Source organism: Trachypithecus francoisi, unplaced genomic scaffold (assembly GCF_009764315.1).
Source record: "Trachypithecus francoisi isolate TF-2019V2 unplaced genomic scaffold, Tfra_2.0 Lachesis_group13, whole genome shotgun sequence".
In the NCBI taxonomy this organism is placed as follows: Eukaryota; Metazoa; Chordata; class Mammalia; order Primates; family Cercopithecidae; genus Trachypithecus; species Trachypithecus francoisi.
The window spans coordinates 6,688,583-6,697,133 of record NW_022681458.1 but is presented as its reverse complement, the minus strand read 5'-3'; positions in this window follow the sequence as shown (position 1 = coordinate 6,697,133).

The following is an 8,551-nucleotide window of genomic DNA, read 5'->3' as shown; positions in this document are numbered from 1 at the left end:
GCTGACATCTGGAGTCCATCTGCTAACTGCACTTCAATGGCAAGATTTTTCTTGAAGGAAGACTAAAGCAACACACCTCCAGAGTTGCTACATCTCTGGTGTGATTAGAGGTGTTCTCATAATTATCTATATTCTTGTTGTAGTTTTTATGTCCTCTCAAAGGATGTGTATTACTTGTATATTCAGAAAACCTAAACATGTATTTTTTAAAAATTAACTGATCAGTTTGGCATGTTTCCCACCATACTTTGCAGTCATTGGTGATCTTAGAGAAGACAGAGTTGCAAGAATGGAGGGAAGATTAAAGGAAATAAGGGAGTTGCTAGGTATCAATTCCCTGATTGGCAACATGACTATGCATTACTTCCTCATAGAGTTTTTATGCTGACCACATGAGACAACTGTTATCTTGCAGGACCATGACTGACATGTGGTAAGTTTGCAGTGTGGGGTCACAGCACTCAGGCACCAAAACAGGAGGGGGCTCGGGCACTGGGGAGGTGTATTAGGTCTTTCTCTCATTGCTATACAGAAACACCTGACACTGGGTAATTTATGAAGAAAAGAGGTTTATTGGCTCACAGTTCTGCAGGCTGTACAGGAAGCATAATGCTGGCACCTGCTTGGCTTCTGGGGAGGCCTCAGGAAACCTACAATCACGGCAGAAGGTGAAGGGGGAGCTGGCATATCATATAGTTGGAGTAGGAGCAAGAGAGAGGAGGAAGATGCCACACACTTTAAAACAATCAGATCTTGTGAGAACTCACTATCATGAGGACAGTACCAAGAGAAACCATTCATGAGAAATCCACCCCCAAAATCCAATCACTTCCCACTAGGCCCCACTTCCACCACTGGGGATTACAATTCAACATGAGATTTGGACAGGACATGTGTCCCAACCATATCAGGAGGAGTCATTTACCACAATAGGAGGAGGAGCTGAAAGGGCAGTGCATGAGAAATTGAGATCAGATGAGGGCTGATCTCTGCAGATGCCTCTGGGAAGATGGAAAGAAACTACTGAAAATAATTCTCATGACCCTGGAAAAAAATTTCTTCACTTTGCTTCATCTCTCGGGAGGGCTCACCTGCATGGTATCCTGCTGGTGAAGCCTCTTCTGTGCTAATTACTGTGCTTCCTGCTCTCCCTGGGAAGGGTCATTACTCATTTCTACCTTCATTCTATGACCAGGGAAACCAAGGGAGAAGTGCCAAGTTATGTACCTAAGAACACACGTTAAAGAAGCTCCTGTGTTTCTTCTGTGGCAACGTGGATAATGCTGGTTTTTCTTGGGTATATAAATGGAAAATGAAAGCTGTGGGTTCTGCTTTTGCTTTTGTTTTTATTTTGCAAGTAGGAATCTTAATGCCAAATTCAGCATCTCAGATTATTTTCCTCCTGTTAGATATATTTTTAAATTTATTTTTAGATATCTTGTTTTCCACAATGAGTTTTAACACTTAAGATGCCTTAAAGCTAGTGGAAGCAGAAGGGTAATTCTCAAGCTAAAAAAAAATCTGTCTTATGGAAAAAATATGAAGATTAATGAGTTAATATTTATACAAAACTTCGAGAACATTGGCAAGTAGTATTTTTAAATACAAAGTCATAACCAGGAGTATCCTAATATCCTCTTCCATTCTAGAAGCTGAGGAGTTCCTGTTTACTTATTAATTCCCAGTTAAGAAAAGCACGGTTTACAGCTGTCACACTTCTCTAAGTTCCAAAATTAAGCTTCTTTGGGGTCCTTCCAGTGGGTTCTTCGAAAGACACAATAATGGGGAAACAGCAATCCAGGTCTTAGTATATTTTGTTCCTCATCCAGGCCTTGCTGTTCCCACCCACAGAACCTTCACCCACACTCCTCTCCTCAGATCTCTCTCTCTTCATCCCCACTAACTGGGTTGGAGAGTGGATTTGAACTAGCTGAAGGTGACAAGTCCTGGGAATACCTGATGAAAACCACAGACCTTCTTCCCCAGTAATGTGACACACAACATTGTCACAGGTAGCAACTATGTTAGGTCAGTATTGTGTAGGCAGTAAAAATTTACCAAGACATTTGTAGGTAAAGAAAGGCAGATGTGAGGCTAAGGTGGGCAGATCAGTTGAGGCCAAAAGTTCGAGACCAGGCTGGTCAACATGGCGAAACTCTGTCTCTACTAAAAAATACATAAATTAGTCAGGCCTGGTGGTGCATGCCTGTAGTCCCAACTACTTGGGAGGCTGAGGCAGGAGAATTGCTTGAACCCGGGAGGTGGAGATTGCAGTGAGCTGAGATCACACCACTGCACTCCAGCCTGAGTGACATAGCAAGACTCTTTAAAAAACAAACAAACAAACAAAACACGCAGATTTACTAGGAAAAGTAAGTACAAAAATACATTGCAATGGTACAAGGGGCAAATTAGCAAGAGAGGAGCGGACTGCAAAGAGACAAAGGCTTGCTAGGGATTTTGTAGGCTGGTGCTTGTGCTGTGTGCTGGGGAGGGCTTTGTCCAGTATTGGTAACATCAGGGTTGCAGTGAGCTAACTTGCACTTTTTTTTTTTTTAATAGAGTCACACTCTGTCACCCAGGCTGGAGTGCAGTGGTGCGATTTCCACTTACTGCAACCTCCATCTCCCAGGTTCAAGTGATTCTCCTGCCTCAGCCTCCCAAGTAGCTGGGATTACAGGCATGTACCAACACGCCCAGCTAATTTTTTGTATTTTTAGTAGAGATGGGGTTTTGCCATATTGGTCAGACTGGTCTTGATCTTCTAGCCTTATAACTTGCATTTTTCTATTACCCAAGGGTCTGGTGATAAGTTAGGAGCAGAAAACAACTGAGTTATTTGTGCAGTGAGGCCATGTGTCCTGGACCATGAAGAAAGGCAGATGTACAGCCTACCTGCTTTCTCTTTTTGCTTTCCCTTGGTCCTAGCAGTCTGACTCCTTTTGCCTAATTAGAGCTCCACAGACATTTCATGTACAGTGTCAGGAACTTGTGGAACAAGGAAAGCCCACTCTAGAATCCTTGCTAAAGGACCCCAGGTGACCTCTTTGGTCTCTGCCAACTTTTAAATGTAGTCATCCCAAGATGAAGGTGCCTCTTTGGAGGAGGAAACCAAATGTGGATGTATCAAGCTACCAGCTGCCCCTAAAGAGCAGCCTGCCGGCCGGGCACAATGACTTATGCCTGTAATCCCAGCATTTTGGGAGGCCGAGGCAGGTGGATCACAAGGTCAGGAGATCAAGACCATCCTGGCTAACACGGTGAAACCCCGTCTCTACAAAAAATACAAAAAATTAGCCAGGTGTGGTGGTGGGTGCCTGTAGTCCCAGCTACTTGGGAGGCTGAGGCAGGAGAATGGCATGAACCTGGGAGGCGGAGCTTGCGGTGAGCCGCGATCACGCCACTGCACTCCAGCCTGGCCAACAGTGGGAGACTCCATCTCCAAACAAGAAAAAAAAAAAAAAAAGAGCAGCCTACCCTTCTCACACCTCTCCTGGGTATCATTCAAGTGAGATTTGTGGGGAAGAGGGCACAATGCCGGGAAAGGCTGTGGGGCTCGGCCTGCTGCCAAGCATGCTTCGCGTTCTTCTCTGAGACCACAAGTATTCCCATGTTTTGAAATTGTAATTCCTGGTGTGAGCTTGACTTTTTCCCCTCTAAATTATGCCCACCTAGCACTCTATTCACTTTGATTTCGTAGCTAAGGCTTTCTGGTAGTCACTACCCCTGGTTCTATTCTTGAGTCCTTAACTAGCTCCATGAATCCAAAGGACAGTCATCAGAGGTAGGTCTTAGCTGATCGTTCTACATCATTCGTCCTGTAAAGCAATGTAATTCCTTTAATGCAGCTCACACAGGGACTCCTTGACTCACGGAGGGACCGTAGCTGATCAGACACTCTGGTACCAAAGCAGAAACACTAGTGTCTCAGGGCTGTGTCCCAGGTTGAAGCCCCCCGAGATGTGTTCTCCTGACCTCCTTTTTAGGCAAGACAGCTGACCCACTCCTGGCCTTTGGCACCTCCAGTTTACTTGTCCAGCCCTCGGTGGTTCAGAGACCTCACAGATCCACCCCACGGTGCCTCTGCTTTCAGGAGCCCTGATGGGCAGTGCTCCTCTCGATGGGGCTAGGGTCATGCCCTGGGCAGACCTGACTCTGAATCATTTGAAGTTCCAACAGTGCAAATTATTTGGGTTACAAATAACAAAAACCCAACTCAAGTATAAGCAAAAAGGGGGATGTATTTAAAGAATCATGAAGTGTCTCAATAACTCAACAGTGAGAATCTATCTAGGCTTCAGGCATCAATGAATCTCAAGAAAGCCAGAGGCAGGGTGCTCTCAGGAGCCTCTCTCCCCTCCCACCACCCCACCCAGCTCTCTTCCCTTCTTTAGCCCACGTGGCGGAAACCGCAGTTTTGTGTTAAAACTTCAGACACCTAAAGGAGGCTGACTTTCTCAATTCCAAGTTCCAAAAGCCCCACAAAGCACTCTTGCCCACCTTGGGTCCAGTGATCCAGGTGAACTGATGATCCAGCCCACAGCAGCGGCAGTGGGGTCATAGGGTCCTCTCATGGCAGCTGTCCTGGGGAGCCAGAAACGACACAGAGGACAGTGAGTGAAGTTCCCAAACATGGGTAGAAAGGTGCTGGGTGTGAAGACCTCCTCCTCCTTCTTCTTCCTCCTTCCTCCTCATCCTTCCTCCTTCTCCTCCCTCCTCTTCTGTCCTCCTCCCTCCTTCTCCCTCCTCTCTCCTCCTCCTTCCCCCTTCTCCCCCCTTCTCCCTCCTTCTCCCCCCTTCTCCCTCCTTCTCCCCCCTTCTCCCTCTTTATCCCTCCTCCCCCCTCCTCCTCCTTCTCCCTCCTCTTTATCCCTCCTCCCACCTCCTTCTCTGCTCCCTTCTCATACTCCTCCTCCTCCTCTTTTCTCTTCATCCTCCTCCTTCTTCCTCCTCCCTCCTCCTCCCTCCTCTTCTTCTGTCCTCCTCCCTTCTTCTCCCTCTACTCCCTCCTCCTCCCTCTTTCTCCCCTCCTCCCTCCTCCTCCCTCCTCATCCTCCTACCTCCTTCCCCTCCTCCTCCCTCTTCATACTGCTCCCTCCTACTACTTCCTCCTCCTCCCTCCTTCCCCTTCCTCTCTCCTCCTCCTCCCTCCTCCTCCTTTTCCCTCCTCCTTCCTTCCCCCTCTCCCTCACCCCTCTTCCCTCCTCGTCCTTCCGCCCCCTTCTCCTCCCTCCTCCCCCTCCCCTTTCTCCTTCTTCCTCCTCCCTTCTTCTCCTCCTCCTCTTCTTCCCCCACCCTCCTCCCCCCTCCTCCCTCTTCCTCCTCCCTCCTCTTCCTCCCTCCTCCTCCACCAAGGCCCATTCCTATTCCCCCAGCTCCCAGCTCTCCCCTGGAAGCAGAATTTTAGCAAAGATCAACATCAAAATGAAGGAATTCACAAAGTCAGTGAAGGAAACAACATGAAAGGACACCCTGAGACGCTGCAGCCCATGGAGCCTTCCTAGCACCTTTCCACACTGAGCAGGCCACACAGTTCTTATTGTTCCAGTTACCACCCCAGTGCACACCAGCCAAAGTCCCTCCTGTACCTCTGACCATCTCCATGAGCAGCCAAAGGGCCCTCCCCTAAAAATGGAAAAATGTGTTTTCTGCCACTCTGGCTTCTGCTCTAGAAAATGAAGTTCTTGGCCGGGCACAGTGGCTCACGCCTGTAATCCCAGCACTTTGGGAGGCCGAGGCAGGCGGACCACAAAGTCGGGAGATCAAGACCATCCTGGCTAACACGGTGAAACCCCGTCTCTATTAAAAATACAAAAAATTAGCCAGGCGTGGTGGTGGGCGCCTGTAGTCCCAGCTACTCAGGAGGCTGTGGCAGGAGAAGTGAGCTGAGATCGTTCCACTGCATTCCAGCCTGGGCAACAGAGCGAGATTCAGTCAAAAAAAAGAAAAAAGAAAGAAAGAAAGAAAGAAAGAAGGAAGGAAGGAAGGAAGGAAGGAAGGAAGGAAGGAAGGAAGGAAGGAAGGAAAAGAGAGAGAGAAAGAAAGAAAGAAAGAAAGAAAGAAAGAAAGAAAGAAAAAGAAAGAAAGAAAAGAAAGAGAGGAGAAAAAAGAAGTTCTTTCGACCTTAAGGCAGTTTACAGTTTCTCTGAGCAAAACAATTTCTGTACCCAGCCCATCTTCAGTCTTGCTGGAAAAGACCTTCTAGGGTGGTGGTGGTTCTTCACATGGTCGCTGCCCGGGGGAACCATGGCACTGCTGCTGTTACATCTAGAAATGTGTGTGCATTTCTCTAGGAAGTTCTTAGCTTTCGTCAGAGTCTCAAAATGATCCTTGTGAGGTGCCATAGATGTGGATTGGACAGGACAGCCACTGCCCAGCCCCAGCCAAGCTTCAGTTCTAATGTGAGATAAAAACTAAGCAGGTGAACAGGCTCACACCATGGGTCAGACAAAGGGTGCAGAGTTTTGAAGAAAATGAGGCCTAAGATGGGGGATTATAGGCAGCACCCATTTCTCTGGAAGCCTCTGTAAAGGAACAACGTTTAAATTGAATGTGAAGGAGAGAGATAGCCACAGGAGGAACATTCCAGAGGAAACGTCATGAAAAAAGTCTCGAAGATGGGAAGGAATAGCATGTTTAAGGGCCAGAAAAGGCACGATACCACAAGAGACTATGGGGCCAGGTTATGAGCTGAAGGTGGCAGATGGGAGGGGACATCAGGCAGGACTGCATCCAGGTGCAGTGGGAATGCTCTGAGGGCAGCATGTGGGCAGATTTAGATGCTCGGCTCCCTCGGGGGCTGGATGAGAACTGATGGGAACAGGCAAGAGCAGCCACAGGGAGACCAGTTACAGGCTTGAGAGTGGCCCCGGACCACATCTGGGGGAAGGCTGGTCTAGACCTGGGGGAAGGAGAGGCAGAAAACCTGGCTGCCCACCCTCCCTGGCTGCTCTGACATCTCAACACTCCCTCTTCAAAAGCTGTCTCCCGATGCCACCTTCTCCCCAGATCACAGCTACCAGCCTGCTCCAGACACCTGAAAATAAAAGGGAACATTTTGGGGAGCAGAATCCAGTTTCAAAGAAATCAGTTCCACAAGACCAGACTTCCCCGCACCCACTGCTATCCACATTCCACCACATGCCACTGCCAAGTCCTTGTCCCCAAAGGGCACCCCCTTCCAGCATTTTTCTTTCCCAGACCTTCAGTGACTCAATCTCTCCCTCACTCTCTTTGTCTCTCTCCACAGTCTTTCTGCCTCTCTCAATAGCCTCTCAATATACATGTACTTGAGGATGCATCAGATAATGTTTATGAGAAGATTTTAATTGTCTTTCATCATTGATGACTGGTTTCATTTGTTAGCAATAATGCAAAAATTGATCAGGCAGAACAGACATGCAAGAAGGACCATGTTTTTAAAATATCTTTAATGCATTGAAAGTCAATGTTCAAGTAGATCGATTTAAGTATGATCCTTTCGGGCTGTATTGACACACCACATCTTTATCTGATAATGTGTCATTTGAGATCAATAGCGTAACTGTCATCTCCGGGAATTTTGTAGGATAAGTGGAGAGAATTTCTTTCCCTCTTTTATTGCATATTGTTTTATTCCAGTCTGTAAGCACTGAAATACCGTATCATAGATGAAAAATGAACAGAGCGACTTGTTCCTTCCTAGTGAGGAGGCCTGCTAATAAAATGACAAGCTCTCACTTCAGTGGTGAAACATAATGGGGGGAAGTGGCTTGATTAGCCAAGGTGCTCTTTCCTCAGCCAGGAACAATGAAGCTTTCCAAGATTTGACGTCTGATATTAATAAGTCCTTTTAGCATTCAAAAGAAGCACATAACACTCTGATCTAGGCCAGGTGCGGTGGCTCATTCCTGTAATCACAGCCCTTTGGGAGGCCGAGGCAGGCAGATCACTTGAGGTCAAGAGTTCGAGACCAGCTGGGTCAATACGGTGAAACCCCCATCTCTACTAAAAATACTAAAATTAGCCAGGTGTGGTGGTGGGTGCCTGTAACACCAGATACTCAAGAGACTGAGGCAGGAGAATCACTTGAACTCAGAGGCGGAGGTTGCAGTGAGCCAAGATCACGCCACTGCACTCCAGCCTGGGCAATAGATACTGTCTTGTGGTGCACATATGTTGGTTACCTGGAAAACTTAGGCTGAAATAAAGAGCATTGCTCTGTAATTATAAAATGTTTCTAGTGCCTCTCCAAAAATAAATTCTCAAATTATCCTAAATTTCTCTCTCCTAACTCTGTTTTTTCCCTTCCATCTACATTTTCCTGGAATTCCACTGAAACACCAATTTAGAAAAATAGCTAGCTTATTTAAATATCATCAACTAATTTAACTCAGCTGAACGTGAGGTTTTCTAGAGTTTGAACTTCTTGTTTTCTTGGGCACAAGGGGCCACTCTCACTGGCCAAGGGGCACTTCTCTTTAGCTCCATTACCCATCCCACCAGACACTGGGCTTAGCTCAGTACCCAGAAGTTAATTTGGCTTCTATTAAAGAAAATGAAAAGTGATTCA